The sequence below is a fragment of the Vulpes lagopus genome, chromosome 21 (assembly GCF_018345385.1).
Source record: "Vulpes lagopus strain Blue_001 chromosome 21, ASM1834538v1, whole genome shotgun sequence".
Classification (NCBI taxonomy): domain Eukaryota; kingdom Metazoa; phylum Chordata; class Mammalia; order Carnivora; family Canidae; genus Vulpes; species Vulpes lagopus.
In genome coordinates, this window is record NC_054844.1 from 4,681,011 (window position 1) to 4,699,617 (window position 18,607).

The 18,607-nt window shown below is 43.2% G+C and overlaps 1 long non-coding RNA gene across 2 annotated transcripts in view; it reads right to left on the bottom strand.

Annotated features, from left to right (window-relative positions):
• The window catches only part of LOC121479744, a 30,823-nt gene that overhangs the window by 10,507 nt on the left and 1,709 nt on the right, over positions 1 to 18,607 (bottom strand). The gene's annotated exons all lie outside the window — the stretch shown is intronic.

Below are 18,607 nucleotides of genomic sequence, written 5' to 3' on the forward strand. Positions count from 1 at the left end.
GCAGACTGATGGGTTCCTGCAAAAAAAGCCTTCTCAGGCAGAGGCTTCCATGGCTGGGTCAATCAGAATAGTCAATTGAGGGATAATTTCCCTGGAGCACTGATGGCAATCTCCTACTACTTTTTCTACTTTCTACCTAATGAAGCATCTGCAGCTGTTTGTGGGTTCTAGGATGCAAGTATCCTAGTATGCAGCTAAATGGGGACTAGGCTTCCAGTCTGTCCATTTGGTAGATGGTGAGAAAGGAGGGTCCCTCAGGAGCTGGGCCCACAAGGCTCTAGCCTTGGAGAAATCAGGCAGCATCCTGTATCATCTTTTACTTCCTCAGGAATTTATACTTGTAGGGTCAGCTACAGTGATTATAAGAGAACCAAATTTCCTTATAGTAATGCTGGAAGTGAAGAGCAAGCTAATGGATGGGTGGTAATGAGCACTGTGGGGCTGCAGTGGTTTGTTTACAAGACTTCCTAGTTGTTCAAAAATTATTTTAAAAATCCCACTTCCTAATCTTTCTCCAGAATAACAAAAGGCAGTGAGCCTAATAATAAAAGTTCAAAGAAGTGATCAGTTTTTTAGATACATTCATTCATTCATTCATTCATTCATTCAACTAGTATGCATAAGCATCTTCTATGTGTTTAGCACTGAGCCAGGCATTGAGAGGGAAATGAAACAGAAGGTGTGATCCTGCCTTCTTGGAGCTTACAATTGAGAAATCAAGAGGCATGGCCAGGAAACAGCTAAGCATCTGCAGCACAGAAAGGGAGAGTGGCTTGACTTTTCTTTATTCAACTTGGTTTGGGCAACTTTGGATTTTCTGCAGCAGATATTCTTACAGCTTTTGAGTTCTGAAACATTTTATTTGAATACTTTGATGGGGGAATCTTTAAAGGGATAACCTCTTCTGCCTTATAAAATCATTCACAGGGACGCCTCTGTGGCTCAGTGGTTGAGCATCTGCCTTTGGCTCAGGGCGTGATCCTGGGGTCCTGGGATCAAGTCCCACATCAAGCTCCCTGCATGGAGCCTGTTTCTCCCTCTGCCTATGTCTCTGCTTCTCTCTCTATGTCTCTTGTGAATAAATAAATAAAATCTTTTAAAAAAATAAAACAATTCACAGAACACAATTTCATCTCTTTCTAATAGTTTGGTTCTAACTTGATCTTTCCATGAATATCCCCCAAATTTTTCTAGTTGTTGGTTCTTCTTTCTTCCAAAGCAATGGCAGTCATTTCTTGTCAAGTTCTAGCTGCTACTGTACCTTAATTGGCTGTAACCATTAGAATTAAGGATTGACTGGAGACATGAGAGAACAAGTGAGCAAGCTTAACTTTATACTCAACATAAGGGTAATAAGCTCTGGCGTGGTGGTTGGAGTGTTGCATGTACAATGTGATAACTATTCTCCTTACTTTTCTGAGAGTGTTTTCCTTCCCTTAAGTTATATTCTGCATAATTACAGTTGTTGGGTGTAACTTTTGGCTAAAGTAGGACAAAACTCTGTAAGATGAGGTGTCAAATCAGTGACATTGTCTTTGTCTATAATGCTATAAAAGTTTAAAGGAAAAAAAGATTCCCCAAAGGCTGGGAGGCCAGAAGAAAGATTTCATAGAAATGAAACTTAGTGAGACCTTGAGAACATGACAGGGCTTTGGTGAATTGTGGGGAAATGGCCACATTGTTTAGAAGGGGTAGACTGAACTCTCCAATGGAATTGCTCTTTATGATATAATGAATGCTTCATGAGCTTATATGCAATGCCACGTCATCTACCCTGCGACCCTATATAGGGATTTAGTCTACAGAACCTTGGCTTGGGCCCTCTACCTTCTGTAGGAAACCATGGTGAATTCACTGGCCATGAGTGCTTCCTGGATTGTGAGCATGAATTGCAGGACAGAAAGTTATACCCTGGCTTTCACTCAGGTGACATAAAATGAGGCAGTATCACTGAGCTTCTATGTGTACTTCAAAGGTAGAGGAGGAGGAAGACTGGTTTCATCTCCTTCTTGTGCTGTCAAAGGCCCATCCTCTTCTCTAGAATCCAAATTTTCCTAATACTTCATAAATATTACAAAATTAAACTCAATATCAGGAGCCACCAATGGGTATTAGCTCATGTGGGCATCTGTTATAATGAAAAATATTAGGGTCTTTTTTTCAATTTACCAATCTTTGGAAAATCTGGAATGACAAGAACACCCATGCCACTAGGCCCTAAGATTCTACTAACTGATGCCAAATTCTCTATCCACTTAATATGGGGGAAGGGACATGTTGAAATCAGTCACTAAGTCAGTGAATTGACAATGTTTCAATTGTAGAAAATTTTAAAGTAAAAATTACCATGAAGTATGTGAATCCATTCAGTCATCCAACAATCCTTTATTGAGAACATATCATGTCTTTTTGTTTAAGATGAGGGGTTAAGTAAAATTGGAAATCTTACCCTTCCATCCAAAATTCCCATATGTAATGATAACTATTCTCATAGAAATGACATACATTTTAAAAATACACCCAGTGCTAGAAAACAAGAAAGGATGTCTTTGGTAGCTCAGAAACAGAGCTCCCTGAGGATGGACAGTAGTCAAGATCTGATGAAGGAAGTCACAACTCCAAATTCTGCCATTAAAGATTCCTTAAAAAAGGGTTCCATGTCTCAAAATGGCAAATATGAGGCAAAAGGAAGCCTATAATACATGATAAGGCAAGTAGTTGGGGTTACCAGGAGGATCAGGCAGGCAGATGACTCCCTCCACGCCTCTACATTTGACCTTCTCAGGATAAGCAATGAGCAATAGAGATTGCTTGGATGGTCAAAGAGAGTAGGTTCCAGGTGAAATCATTCTCCCTATCCTCCCTATTTTACTCCCTACTGGCTCACTCTACCGACATCAGGCCTTTCCCTCACTTATGTTGGACAGGCTGAAGTAAAACCTGCCCCATAGTACATCCTACTCTTTCCCTCTGTTGACCAGATTAACATGGGTTTTCTGATACAAAAATGAGCATGTATGTAGAATTTGCCAAAAATGTGTGGAAAACCAATAATGTGAAAAAGAGGTACTGATTGCAGTACAAAAAAAGTTCACACTCAAGAAAATATTAGTAGTGTAAGCAGAAGAGGACTTTTCTAGAGTTTTTGGAATAATTACCGCTCTTAGGTCTATAGAAAAAAATTAACCAAAGACCTTGGAAACTAAAAATGTTCACAATAAAATTTAAAAACCAACAAATTGGCAAGACTGTAGACATAGCCAAAGAGTTAATTAGTGAATTGGAAGATGAAATGGAGGAATTCTGTTACCTAAAAGATCATGGGATGAAAGTATGGAAAAAGTTAAGATTTGGAGAACATGAATTCAGATATTTTGGTATCTGTCTACAAGGAATTTCAGGAGGATAGAATGAATGGAATGAAGAAACCATTCCATAAAATTGACCAGAAAGTATAAAATAATTAGTATAAGAAAAAAGTCCCAAGATTCAAAGATGATGATAGAGAAAAGACCTGTAACTGGATACATGACAATAATAAAGAAAAACTACTATAAAGGGAGAGTAAAAGGAAAAGGGGAAAAAAACTTTCAGAGAGAAAAATATATGAGAGTGACAATAGATTTCTTCTAGATGCAAAAAGGCAGTGGAACTGTATGCACAGAACTGTGGGGGCAGTGGGGAAGATACTGAACTGGAACTGTATACCCAGTGAAAGTATCATTTAGGTGTGTATATATGAAAAAGAGTCATTTTGGAGATTAAAAGTTCAAACAGTTTACCATTCACTGGCTCCCTCTATAAAAATTACTACAGAGGTCATAAAAAAGAAATGGGAAGGAAGTCAGGGACCTACTTTTTGCTACCTGTACATACTTCTGTCTTAAACAGAGCAAGGCAGTTTCAATTAGCTCACATCTGGTTGAGGAAGAGTGAAAGTATCTGTCCTCTCCACAGGACAACTGGCTAGATAGAAGCCAGACATACCTACTGCCCAGACAGAAGGTATAAGCTGAGCTGTCTGTGTAGTTTCACCATATTAAAGTGTGGAATAGGCAGGACATGTTGGCAATCTCCTCTCAATCCTGATCCGAGTTCTTGCTTTTATCTTTGGGTTCTAAAGAGTCATGGTTAGGGGTTGCCATCATCCCCATTACATATTTTCTTTCTCTTAATTCTCAAATCTATCCCTTTAGTGTTCAGAGGGGATGAGACTGGGGACACTGTCTCTCTCCCTAGACTGATGTTCTGGATTGCAGTAAACACAACTGTGTGACTTCTGATTGGAAGCACTACAATGGCAGACTTAAATTGCTCAGGACATCAGGCATATGCCCAGCCAAGCAGACAGAAGCATGGCCTGGGTCTCTGGGAACTCTGCCCAGTGGCCTGGCAATTTGGGACACTGCCAGCTCTCCTAGATGGAAGGGGAAGACAAGTCAGGAAGAGGTCCTGACAGCCTTGGGAAGGAAGAGAAAATTTTTTTTGTAGGAAAAAGGACTTCACCAGAAGTCCAGGTGAATCCACAAAGTGCTGCTTCAGGAAACCTCCTGGTGGGCCTGAGAGGGGCATATTGGGCCGTCCCACAGGTCAGCAGAATCTGAACCAAGATACAATAATAGATTCTGGCTCAGAACTGGTCTGGATCTTTTCCACAGAGTAGGGTTTGGAAACTTTTTCCCCTCAAATTTCTATGCTCTGTATAATTGTGTTTGATAAAACCAAGTGAGGCTTATGTTCCCAACACAAGTCTGTGGTTCCCTGGCAGCTTCTCCTATTTTAGGCTGGGCCTGGCCCTCTCTGGGGAGTCTAATGCCCCCTCCACCTATGTGAGTATGGCCTTTGTCCAGTGATTCTCCTTGACTCTCCAGATTGAAGGAAGGCTGGGAACCAACCATGCTCAACCACCTATCTTCAGGAGAGTCAGGACTGTGGCTAATATATTTTTAAATATAAATTTATTTATTTATTTATTTATTGAAGTTCGATTTGCCAACATATAGTATAACCCCCAGTGCTCAGCCCGTCAAGTGCCCCCTCCAGTGCCCATCACCCAGTCACCCCATCCCCCCGTCCACCTCCCCTTCTATTACCCCTTGTTCGTTTCCCAGAGTTAGGAGTCTCTCATGTTTTGTCACCCTCTCTAATTTTTCCCACTCATTTTCTCTCCTTTCCCCTATAATCCCTTTCACTATTTCTTATATTCCCCATATGAGTGAAACCATATAATGATTGTCCTTCTCCGATGGACTTATTTCTCTCAGCATAATATATCAAAGCAAATAGTGGGTATTCATCGTTTCTAGTGGCTGAGTAATATTCCATTGTATATATAGACCATGTCTTCTTTATCCATCTGTTGACAGACACCGAGGCTTCTTCCACAGTTTGGCTATTGTGGACGTTGCTGCTATAAACGTTGGGGTGCAGGTGTCCTGATGTTTTCACTGCATCTGTATCTTTGGGGTAAATCCCCAGCAGTGCAATTGCTGGGCCATAGGGTAGCTCTATTTTTAACTCTTTGAGGAACCTCCACACAGTTTTCCAGAGTGGCTGCACCAGTTCACATTCCCACCAACAGTGCAAGAGGGTTCCCCCTTCTCCACATCCTCTCCAACATCTGTCGTTTCCTGTCTTGTTAATTTTCCCCATTCTCACTGGTGTGAGGTGGTATCTCATTGTGGTTTTGATTTGTATTTCCCTGATGGCAAGTGATGCGGAACATTTTCTCATGTGCTTGTTGGCCATGTGTATGTCTTCTTTGGTGAAATTTCTGTTCATGTCTTCTGCCCATTTCATGATTGGGTTGTTTGTTTCTTGAGTGTTGAGTTTAATAAGTTCTTTATAGATCTTGGATACTAGCCCTTTATCTGATAGGTCATTTGCAAATATCTTCTCCCATTCTGTAGGTTGTATTTTAGTTTTGTTGACTGTTTTCTTTTGCTGTGCAGAAGCTGTTTATCTTGATTAAGTCCCAATAGTTCATTTTTGCTTTTGTTTCCCTTTGTGGCTAATACTTTTTAAGCCTTTTATTGTAATTTTAGGTTGTATAACTCAGTAGGGGACCCTTGAAGCCACATGTCCTGTCCCCTGCTTCTAGGCAGGACTGAATTTAAACTATTTTCCTTAGATAACTCTAAGATAACTTCTCTGCTTTTTTTTTTTTTTTTAATAGGCCCCAAAGAAGCAGCTACTGAAGCATCTCTTGGGAAGGCTTTCCTGTGTTTCACTTGCTACTGGCCACAAAAGATTAAGATACTCCCCTGAAGACCTACTGGGGAAATGACCAACCTGAGAGTTCTTCCCATCCCCCAAAGAGCTTTGAGTGCACATGACCTTATGCCATCTTTGCTTAGGAATAAAAAGACCTCTTTATTCTTGAACTTACTGTGGGGAGTTTTTATATGTTATATGTTCATGTCAGGTTAAACCCTCAGATGTTTTTCAGGCACTGTATGCCACTTAAACATCTGAATAGAACTACAGCAAACTGTGTCAACAGGGGCAGAGGGTAGGAAGTGTGATGGGAAAGGTAGTGAAGGAAAGGCAGGTGCTATGGCTGCCTTGCAAAGAGATACCCAGGAGTACCAATCTACAGATGCATTTCACCAGGCTGTCCATTCTTTTTTTTTTTAATAAATTAATTTTTATTGGTGTTCAATTTACCAACATACAGAATAACACCCAGTGCTCATCCCGTCAAGTGTCCCCCTCAGTGCCCGTCACCCATTCACCCCCACCCCCCGCCCTCCTCCCCTTCCACCACCCCTAGTTCTTTTCCCAGAGTTAGGAGTCTTTATGTTCTGTCTCCCTTCCTGATATTTCCCACACATTTCTTCTCCCTTCCCTTCTATTCCCTTTCACTATTATTTATATTCCCCAAATGAATGAGAACATACACTGTTTGTCCTTCTCCGATTGACTTATTTCACTCAGCATAATACCCTCCAGTTCCATCCACGTTGAAGCAAATGGTGGGTATTTGTCGTTTCTAATGGCTGAGTAATATTCCATTGTATACATAAACCACATCTTCTTTATCCATTCATCTTTCGATGGACACCGAGGCTCCTTCCACAGTTTGGCTATTGTGGACATTGCTGCTAGAAACATCGGGGTGCAGGTGTCCCGGCGTTTCATTGCATCTGAATCTTTGGGGTAAATCCCCAGCAGTGCAATTGCTGGGCCATAGGGCAGGTCTATTTTTAACTCTTTGAGGAACCTCCCCACAGTTTTCCAGAGTGGCTACACCAGTTCACATTCCCACCAACAGTGCAAGAGGGTTCCCCTTTCTCCACATCCTCTCCAACATTTGTTGCTTCCTGCCTTGTTAATGTTCCCCATTCTCACTGGTGTGAGGTGGTATCTCATTGTGGTTTTGATTTGTATTTCCCTGATGGCAAGTGATGCAGAGCATTTTCTCATGTGCATGTTGGCCATGTCCATGTCTTCCTCTGTGAGATTTCTCTTCATGTCTTTTTCAGGCTGCCCATTCTTGTGCCTGGATGACACTAGCTGACATGTTTCTCCATAAACTTCCAGCTAGACAGACCTTCTCTGTAAGTCTTGTTTAGACACGGTGTTTTAAAACACACGATTCCTACCAGGAGACCATGAGATTTGAACTCCTTAAGGTGGCATTTAAAGCTCATCTTTTCTTTTATTTCTAAAGAAAAACAACTATGAATATAGGTAGGGTTGGGTATTCTTAAGGTGCAAATGCCTGAGCCCTTGGAGTACAAGCTTTCCTGATACGTTTTTCTGGGGACAGCATCTCTACTCTGAACGCCAGCCACACAGGGTTCATGATAATAGAACAAAAGAGTTGAAAGTGGTCCATGAATTCCGCTTGTCCAAACTCCTCACATTACAGAGGAAGAGATAAAAACCAGAACTACAAAGGGCTGTGAGGGCAGGGACAAACTTTAGTCACCCCCTCCTTTTGCTCAGGGGTCTCTGTCTTGATACTTCCCCACCCTAGAGTCTTCAGCAACTTGTGACAGAAATGGAGCAAGAATTTGAGTCTCCCTATTAAAGTTCAGTGCTTTATTCCTACAAGGAGCACCATGCTTTCTCTATAGACTGTAAGCCAGGCCAGAACTTATAGGGGGTGAGGGGCAGAAGAATGAAATAAGTGTAATGATTTTAAAGAGGGAAAAGTGACCCCAAATCATGTTCCTACCAGTCTGTCACTGATGCTTGACCTTCCACCATTAGAGATTCATTCTTTTGTAACTTGGAGGTGAGGTAGACTTCCATTTATATTTCATTTATATTTCTTGAAATATAAATACCTCTGGGAAGGCCACCAACAGCTGATAGCTAATAAACTGCAAGGGCTATTTCTCCAAGAGCATTAATAGTCAACAGCATGGTGGTATCGAGGGGAAGCCAATGCAGAGAAATTTCGGAGTTCATTGAAATAAGACAACAAAGTTGGGACTGATTTGAGAATGGGTCCACTTTGTTGTAGACATTCCATAAATACTACTATTTAACTATCCAACTAAATAAGAATCCAGACACATTCGTGAGAAATTCCCTTTCCAAGGCATGAACAAATGTTTGGAAGCCCAAAGGAAGGACAGTGCTACCTACACCCATTTGGCATCAGAGGATGCCCATCCTAGGGCTTTCTGTGTAATGAGCATCGAGGCTTAGTTGGAGCCAGGTTCCCACCTCTTCCTCAAAGCTTCATTTACATGAGTTGCATGGGCACTTTTGTGTATGGCTGAAGAATGGAGGAGTTTATACTACTATCTTGTTGGTGGAAGACAAGGGAGGAAGAAATTGAACAACAATGGGGCATGGTGTGTCATCTACCTACCCCAGCACTGGCCTTTGTGCCCTCCTATAGCAATGGAAGAGTTCGGACCAGAAGCAGAGGAGCTGTTCCTCCGAGAGACTTGATGAGACTGGGTGAAGGAGTAGGCTTGGGAGCTCAGTAGATCTGCTCCTGCTTCCCATTACATCCAGAAATTGCTGGGTGTGCTAGAAGACAGAAATCCTGGTACAGCTGTCAGCATCCTCATGAGGGATGTTGCCAACATGGGCAATGGCAAGGCTCCTAGAAGCCACTTCACGGTCACTGGACATGAGCTAAAGGAGCCAGAGATAGAGAAGAAGGAGGAGGAGGAGACTCAAATGTGAGTATATCTGATGTGGTCCTTCAGGGTCTCCTGGAGACCCTTGGGAGGGTCTTTAAAAAGGGAGAAGGTGGTAAGGGATTCTCTGTAACAAGAGAGGCTGAGAAGAGGAATTTGGGGCAATTGTTATGTAATGCAACACAGGCTAGAGTGGCCTGCTTATACTGGAATTCCTCTTGTATCATTTGAACCCTGCCTAACATGCCAATAGACAAAAATAAACTCTGATCCTGGGGCCAAGGAAAGGAGATTTTGGCTCTGGTTAGAGAAAAGTCCGGTAGTTCACTGATCCAATCTCCCTCTGTCTTACCCAGATTAAAATCATGATTCTATAGGACTGGAGAGTTTGTTCCAAACTCAGTCTGGAAAAGAACAGTAAGAAGAACTATGTCAAGGACTCCCATTATCCAAGCACTGGAAGGAAGGTCAAGTCCAATCCGGTCTTAACTAACTTGGGATAAAATGAAGCATAAGGAAGAGGACAAGATTTGCTCAGAGCCTCCCAGCAGGAAACCAGAACCTGAGCTTTCTAGGATCTGGCTTAGGGGCCAGGAGGAAAAGATATAGATTAGAAAGAAATAAACAAAGAGAGAAACAAAGAAAAAGCCATTGTTGCAGGCTGGAAAAAAGCCAGGGCATACATGCAAAGTTGTATATCATTCTCCCCTTCTTCCTCCACCATCCACCTGCTAAAATGCTGGGTCTTTCCTTCCTTCCTGTGATTAATACCACATTTTCTCAGGATGCATTAACTAGGTTCTGATGTAGTTGTATGGCATATTTGGCCAATGCATAAACAGAGTTTCCCAGGAAGTTAAAAAAAATCAACATCTTCCATCCTTGCAAATATGGTATGCAACCCAGAATGACACTACTTAGGGCATTTACTAAGCAGATGTGACAGAAAGAACTGCAGCAAGAATACGGGTTGATAGGTGCCATTTAGATGGAGTTATCCTGTCTAAAGCCATTGTCAGGTTGACAGATACTCTGGCCTCTGGGAGTGAGGTGTACTTTTTGTGTGCCAGAGAGTAACATAACAGCAGATGCAGTTTTGCTGAGTTAAGTCGGTCACATCCGGCCACATGCTGTATACCATCACACCCATTTATTGAGGTCTACAATGAGCCTGATTCTGGGTCAGTCACTTTGCAAAAACTCTGAAGTAGGTTTTACCAGGCCCACCTTTTTTTTTTTTTTTTTCCAGGTGGGAAATTTAGTAGGACTCCAAGAAGTGAAGGATTATGCCCAAAGTCACAGAGTTAAAATGTTAAGAATCTGGTAAGATCTTTAAAAAAAAAAAAAAAAAAAAAAAAAAAAGTAACATCTTTAAAAAAATGTTAAGAATCTGGACTGAAAACTAGGCCTGGGCAGCTCTGAGATCTGTGCTCTTTCCATTGGTGGAGTCAGAAAGACACAGGCTCTGAGCAGTCTTCAACCCCTTACCAGGTATGTGACTTGAGCAAGCAAGCTCTTTACCTTTCTGAGCTGTCCTTTCTTGATCTATAAAACAGAGGCAATGTGGCCATTGCTGATAGAAACATCGGGGTGCAGGTGCCCCGACGTTTCACTGCATCTGAATCTTTGGGGTAAATCCCCAACAGTGCAATTGCTGGGTCGTAGGGCAGGTCTATTTTTAACTCTTTGAGGAACCTCCACACAGTTTTCCAGAGTGGCTGCACCAGTTCACATTCCCACCAACAATGTAAGAGGGTTCCCTTTTCTCCGCATCCTCTCCAACATTTGTTGTTTCCTGCCTTGTTAATTTTCCCCATTCTCACTGGTGTGAGGTTATTATGCTGAGTGAAATAAGTCAATCGGAGAAGGACAAACAGTGTATGTTCTCATTCATTTGGGGAATATGAATAATAGTGAAAGGGAATATAAAGGAAGGGAAAAGAAATGTTGGGAAATATCAGGAAGGGAGACAGAACATAAAGACTCCTAACTCGGGGAAACGAACTAGGGGTGGTGGAAGGGGAGGAGGGCGGGTGTTGGAGGGGAATGGGTGACGGGCACTGAGGTGGACACTTGATGGGATGAGCACTGGGTGTTTTTCTGTATGTTGGTAAATTGAACACCAATAAAAATTAATTTAAAAAAAAAACAGAGGCAATGATGCAGCTAACTTCTGGGGATGGTGTGAGGATTCAGTAGGGTAGTGTACAGAATTCACTTAGCATAGTGCCGGGTCTAGAGTGAGCACTTGGCTGGAAGTCACTATCCTGAGGTCACTAGGCTCTTTCTCTCTTCTGTGAGGCCCCAGGAGAAGAACCACACCCCAGGAGACAACTCTTAGCTTTGCAAATAGTATTTCCATCCCAGGAGAGGGATATCCTTCCCTCTGGGGAGCCACAACTGCATTTGAACTAAATGCATATCTGGATGGTCCAAGAAATTGAAGTCACTCTTCTCTTGCCGTGTGATTTTAAAATATCACCTAATCTTAATGTAGTTTTTCCTGTGGAATAACTTGAATAATCTGACTCAGGAAAGTTTGTTAGGATGATAATTGATTTTTGTTCTCCCACAGGTGAATTAGCCATAGAGTGGACTCTTTCTGGTAAGATACAGACTGTGGCTGGCTTCTCCAGCAACAAAGCTGGCTGCTTTCTGGACCATCATCTGTGACCATTACTGTGTCTGGTGGGACAGAACACTAATTTGAATATGTTTTGGAGCCAAGAATCATTAGACAGGTAGAAATTCTATTTGACTGTATCTGGATACGTAAAATGAGTCAAAGAGAAGTAATTTTCGGATAATCTGCTGATTTGCCTTATTCGGCCATCAATATGGATCATTGAGACTTGATGGCGTTATGCTGACTACAACCTGGTAGCCTGTGTTGTCAAGAAATTCACTGGTAAGGGCCCCTGGGTGACTCAGTTGGTTAAGTGTCTGCCTTTGGCTCAGATCATGATCTCAGAGTCCTGGGATAGGCTGGAGTCAGGCTCTCTGCTCCGGGGGGAGTCTGCTTCTCCCTCTCCCTCTGCCACTCCCCGCTGCTTGTGCTCTTTCTCTTGCTTTCTCTCTCAAATAAATGAATAAAAAACTAAAAAGAAGAAATTCATTGGTTCTCCCACTGAGCTCTATCCCCTGACAAGTGTTGGAGAAATCAGGTGATGGCCATTTATAATGACTGGTTACAGTCTTTTTTAAAAAATATTTTATTCAAATTCAATTTGTCAACATATAACACCCAGTGCTCATCCCATCAAGTGTCCTCCTTAGTGCCCGTCACTGGTTACAGTCTTTGAGGCTGCTAGAATCAGGCAGTACTGTTTAAAAAAAAAAAAAAAAAAAAAAGGAGGAACTGCTTTTGACTTCTGGAAAGCCCAATGCTGGAGTAAACATGGTCATGAGCATTACCTACAAGTCTCCTTTATAAATCTCTGACCTGACAGGAATGTAACTTTCCACTCAATCACCCTTTTAAGTGGAAGGGAGAGGCTGTTCTACTCTTCAGCCTTTGTTTGGCCATCGGAGTTGAATTTTGGTTTGTGATGCATGTGACCAGTCTTCACTGTGACTTGGGTGTGGCTAGAATCATAGTTTATACCATGCATAAAATGGCAAAACAGAAAGAGGATGTAGGGCTTGTCTCCTGCAAACTTCTTCTTTTAAAGAAATGGGCTCAAGAGGTAAAGTGACTTTCTCAAAGCCACTCATCTATTTAATGATGGAGCTAGGATCAGGGCACAGGTCCATTGACCCCACAGTGACACTTTTCCTCCAATATGGTCTTATATGATGGGGTGTTGGGAAGGACTTTTATTTGAGCATTATTTCCTGGGAACTATGCTAGGTGTTTTCATCTACATTGGCTCATTTTATTGTCACAGCCCTTCTACCAGAGAGAGATCACCATTAAGCCATTTTTACACAGATGGAGAGGTTAACTGGTCTGTAAGACCACAAAACCCATGTTCTTTCCTCTGGGAAGGTAAGAGAGAAATAAGGGTGGTTAAATAGTCCAGAAAGGAAACAGATGGAATCAAGCACAGCTTTGTTTAGCTACCTCCACTCACTGTGCATTTTCAGGTGGGGCTATCCCTGAGACCCCAGAGATCAGCCCTGCCCTGCACTAGGGCAGGTCATAATGTGTCACGTCTCAAGTGACATCAGTATATAATGTATCAGTATATAATGGGGAAGAAGCAAGGCTGAAAACTTCTTAGTTTCAGGGGCACACAGGAACTTTAGAACTTTGATGGAGAATGTGTCCCCAGCCTTTTCTGAGTGGAGGCTACTGTGCTTCTGGTCCAGACTTTATAGCCTCCAGGATCTCTCTGTCCATATCAATAAATACTTTTTTTGCGGGACCTTTGTGACTATAAACCAATGATTATAGCTATATCTAACCTGTTAGAACCAATACATATGACCCTTGAAAGGGCCTGAATCCATTACCAACTCTTCCTGGGAGAATATATGTCATCAGGGTAGGGATACATCTTTTCATTTTTTAGTCCAGAATGCCTAGCACAGTGCTTGGATCCTAGTACTTAATATAAGGGCTAATGGAAGCAAATGTGTATTGAGTTATTACACTGGATAAACTGAATTGATTTCTAGTTAGCCTTGGAGGATTCAGGAGGGATTTTCCAGAAGAAGTTGAGCCTTTGTTAAAGATTGGAAAAGGAGGAGAGGAGTGGAGTTTATAACATCCACCAAGAGGAAAAAGCTAGTTTCTGTTGTGATAGCATTTTAGAAGTACTATTTTAATACGTTTATGGTTCTACTACTATATCCCTCTTCCAGGGCCTTTCCCTGAAGAAGTTTCAGTTCCATCATAGGCCACTGGGAAAGTCTAGATATCTTTTGAGTCCTCCTCATCCTGAGAGAAAGGCAGTCTTTTAGGAGAATAGAACAATAGTATTCAGTTTTTTAGGGGCACAGAATTCTAAGGATTTAGCTATTGATGTAGAACTACTAAGAAAATGCTTCTCAAATATTGTTAGAATAATCAAACCAAATGCTTTTATATCCAGGACAATACAATGATGAATTGATTTACTCAGGCATTATCACAGCAAGAAAGAAATAACATTCTGGTTTTAATGGTAAAAGAGAAAAAAAAAAAGAAACCCAAATTTTGCAGGTACTGGTGACACTTTTGCAAGTTATTTTTTGGGATGTAGTTCAAGAAATAATTGGGCTTTGGGTTAGAAAAATAGGACGCAAAGGCTTTTGTGCAGGAGAACTGCCCAGGTATGGGTCTGCATGGAGGCTCAGCCAGGTAGCTAGCTGGCTGCTGCAGCCTTGGCTTGGCTCCCATCTGGCCCAGAAGATACTGAGAACACTGCTGGGTGAGCTGCCACAAAGTGGTGATGGATCACATCTGTGGCCTGATTCTGAAGGAGCCATGGATTCACTGCAGTGTGCTGTGGCCATATGTGAGCCCAGGTCACATGTGAGGTTCTTCTAGAGGGAGGAGGGAGAAGCCACATGACATACCTTATACATCTTTTATTTTTGAATGAGCCAGAGTCTGAGCTTTCCCAGACACCATGGTATGCAAGTTAGAGACATTGCATCCTGATGACAAGGACACTGGATTTTGGGAAGCAACAAAGGAAGTGTTGACTGACTCCTTAAGTTGAACATTTACACAATCTTCACCTCCTGGAGGGTTCAGAAATGAAAGGAGACAATTCTGGAGTCACTACATGGGGTGGATGGAAACTTAAAGGCCTTGCTCAATCTTTTAGGGTTTGTAGTTCCACTGCAACAGCTATGCCAAATAATACAGCTGACCGAACTCTTCAGTGGTAGGAAATTCACTTCTCTGTGGCATCTCACAAAGCTAGATAACTTTTCCAATTAATAACCCTTCCCAAGAGTCTCATTCCAACTTTTGAATGCTGGTTCAAACATCAGCACATTTTCAAGAACTTTATGGGTTTCAAGGACCTCTGTGTTAGAGATGGACCTTTGTATACTGGTGGGGTTTCCTATAGTTTTAGGGGGTCCTTTCTGTAACTTAGGGATCTTCTTTCTCTGTGAGACCCTTCATCTTTTCCACATATCCTTATCCAATTGTCCTCAACCATGACTGCACATTAGAATTAACTAGATAATTTTAAATCATCCTCTCTGGAGGTTGAACCAAAGGATTGATATTTTTAAAGCTCCCCAGATGATTCCACTATACGGCCAAATTTGAGAACTACTGTCTTATTTACAAAATTTGATTAACCTCTTGAAAGTCATGCTATAGAATAAAGCATCCTAGATTTGAATCCTGAATCTATCACTTGGTCAACTCTCTGTGTTTTTGTTCTTTCATCTGTGTTTTAAGGATAATAAAAGTACTCCCCCAAAAGAGTTGTCAAAAGAACTGCACAAGCACACATCAAGTTTAGATAAGTCTCTGGCATGTAATAAGTGCTCTATGAAGTTTGACTCAGAGCCTAGGACAGGGCCTAGCAAATGTTAACACAGTGCTTATGGTCTTATCATGAGCTAGGCATTATCCTACGCATTTTCCATGTACTAATCAATGTATTTTGTTGCACTGAAGACATAAGCGAAATGTGTCTTCAGGACACCTCTACTTGGTAGGGCATATCGTCCCAGACTATCTATTTAACTTACATGTTAGGGATGCTCTTATGGATCCACTTATATCTCTTGTCATCCCATGTATCTTTTTGCATCCCATCAGAATCCTTCCTAAAGCTTCTCTATGAAAATTCTGTACATTTGCAAAAGCATTCAAGGTGAAAAAATCCAGAGCTCCTCAATGGTTAGTCCAATACCTTTTGTTGCCTATCATCAATCCCAGTGTTTATTAATGAGCTAGGCGTATAACAGATGTCTGGTAAATTCTTTGTGGAATGAAGAAATTATTACTGTAAAAATTATGGTAATATACTTATACTTATACTTTCCCTTTGCAACAGGCCACTCAGGCTGGACTTCTTCAAAGACAGCTGCACTTTCAAGCTTTCAGCCCACAAGTCAAGGACAGGGACCTAAAAGATGCTCCTGAACACCCTGGTTCTCTTCGCTTCATCCCTGTACTTACGTAGGGAGAAAAAGCAAAAGGGAGGGAGAAAGACTGAATTCCTGTGAATGGTGCGGTAGTGGGAATGCCTACTTATGTGCTAGGTACTTTTCACCCATCATTAATTTTCACCACTGTAAGAGAGGGGTGTTCAGGTAATCTTTTGCTGTGTAACAAAGCACCCCAGAACTCAAGTCTCTTAAGACAACAATTCTTTTGCTTGTGAATTTGTATTTAAAACTGGGAGCATAGCAGGAATAACAACTCTCTGCGACAAAGGGCTCAACAGAGGACTGGAGTATCCACTTTCAAGAAAGCTCACTCCAGCCATTTATGGAACCACTTTGGTAGCCTAAGCTTCTCACTTGCAGCCCCAGGTTGGCTCTGGGTTGGATGGGTTGGAATTTTGGAAAGCTCTTGCCAGGAGAATGCAGCTCTCTATCTCAGCCTCTCTACTCCCCATTCTAAGGGGAGCTGTGTCTGTGCTTGGGGAGAAGCCAAGCCAAGCAAAAGATTTCAACAGAGAACGGAGGAAACACACCCACTGAGGTTCTCATAGCAACATAATCACGCACAGGCAGCAGCCTATTTCGGTGGGAGCTTGTCTCAGCTCCCCTCCTCCCTGGTTAGTCACAGAATGGATTGCTGCATAGGCAGAAGCAGTGTGGGGTATGGTGGGGGAGAGTGTTGAACTGAAAGTCAGGAAGCTGGGGAGCTGCTCTCAGATGCTCCCTCAGCTGGCTCCAAGGATCATGGACAAATGTCTTCCTTTCTCTGATCTCAGGGTCTTTATTTGTAAAATGAGAGGATGGGGCTAAAGAGCTGTGAGGATCCTGTCTGATTTTCATTGATTGTATGAGTACTGAGACTCTATTGGTAGTGGATGAGATGTTTCATAATCTTTTGTTTCTGAGAAAAATGCTTAGAGAAAAGGGCGTTCAAGAGGGTAAAAGTTATTGTTTAGATTCATCTCATTCGTCCCCCTACAACTTTCTGCATGTTGGCAGTATGTTGGAAGGTGGATGACCAGGTGTTGCCAGAGATTCTGCTCACTCACCCTCAACACTAGTCAGGGTCTGTGGTCTGAGAGAGGAAAAGGTTGAGTTAGGCTCATTCCTTCATTTACATTCACTCTTCCACAACACACACACACACACACACACACGCAGGAGCCCATTAACTCAAGCCTGTTGCCCGTTGTCTTTTCAGTTTTTTTACTCTTGACTCCCACTCTTCCACTTCTCCTCACCCTCCTCCTGTTATTGCAATGCATCCTCTCTTTCCCTTAGGACCAGGTGATGGAGACATCTTTAAATTCTGGCCCATTTCTTCAATGGACTCTGAGGTTAGTTGAGGACAACCAGGCTCACATTTCCTGGCAGTCAAAAGGTGATGATAAAAACAAACAGGTCATGCATGCAGGGCTGATCTCCCTATGTAAGTACAGGGATGAAGCGAAGAGAACCAGGGTGTTCAGGAGCATCTTTTAGGTCCCTGTCCTTGACTTGTGGGCTGAAAGCTTGAAAGTGCAGCTGTCTTTGAAGAAGTCCAGCCTGAGTGGCCTGTTGCAAAGGGAAAGACAGGGTGCCCTCCCCCCCCCTTGTTCTATTTCCCACCCGCCTGACAGATGGCCAGTAAGACAGAGAAAAAGAAGCTCTCAAAGTGAAGACAGGAATGCATTGTATAAAAATTCACACCCCCTGCTGCCGCCCAAACTCCCTTAAAAAAGGATCAAGAGAATCCTAATGGGTACGTGACATCCTCCCTCTCTCCCATAAAAGGGACTTCAAAATCTGGTGACGATGGGGGAGGGGTGAGGAGGGAGAAGAGAAATGTGTGGGCAGGGGGCCGCTCGGGAAGACTGAGGCAGGGGTAACGGGACTAGAGGCTCATGTATTTGACTTTGTCGCCCAGCCTTTCCCAAGCCCCCTCTGGCCGAACCTCTGGCGCAACCTCTCAGCCTGACAGAGGCTTGGAGCCCCGAGCGCCCGGACGGGGTCAGTGGGAGGAAAGGGCGAGATGACAGCGCGCTTAGCCCTAGAGTTGAAGGAGTTAAGGACCCTCCCTCACCCAGACACCCACCCCTTCGCTCCCGAGCCGGTAATTCGCCAAGGAAGGCGCCCAGAACTGACGGAAGAGCTAGGGGGTTGCGGTGGGGTGGGGGCGAGGCAACTATGGCCCAATCTTGCCCAGAGCTTGTCCTGGGTGGGAGGACACACAGCCGGGGCTAGGCAGCGGCCAGAGCCCAGCCCCGCGCCCGCTTTCTCGGAGCCGCCCGCGTGGCCCTGCGGCGCCCGCCGCCCTTGCCCTCCGGCTGCGCACCGCGCCCGGGAGCGGGGGTGCGCGCGAGACCCCCGGAGCCCGGGGGAGGCGGCGGGCCCGGGGGCGCTGGGGGCCTCCGCGCGCGCCCAGCCGCCGCCCGCCCTACCGCACCTCCTACCCCGCCCCC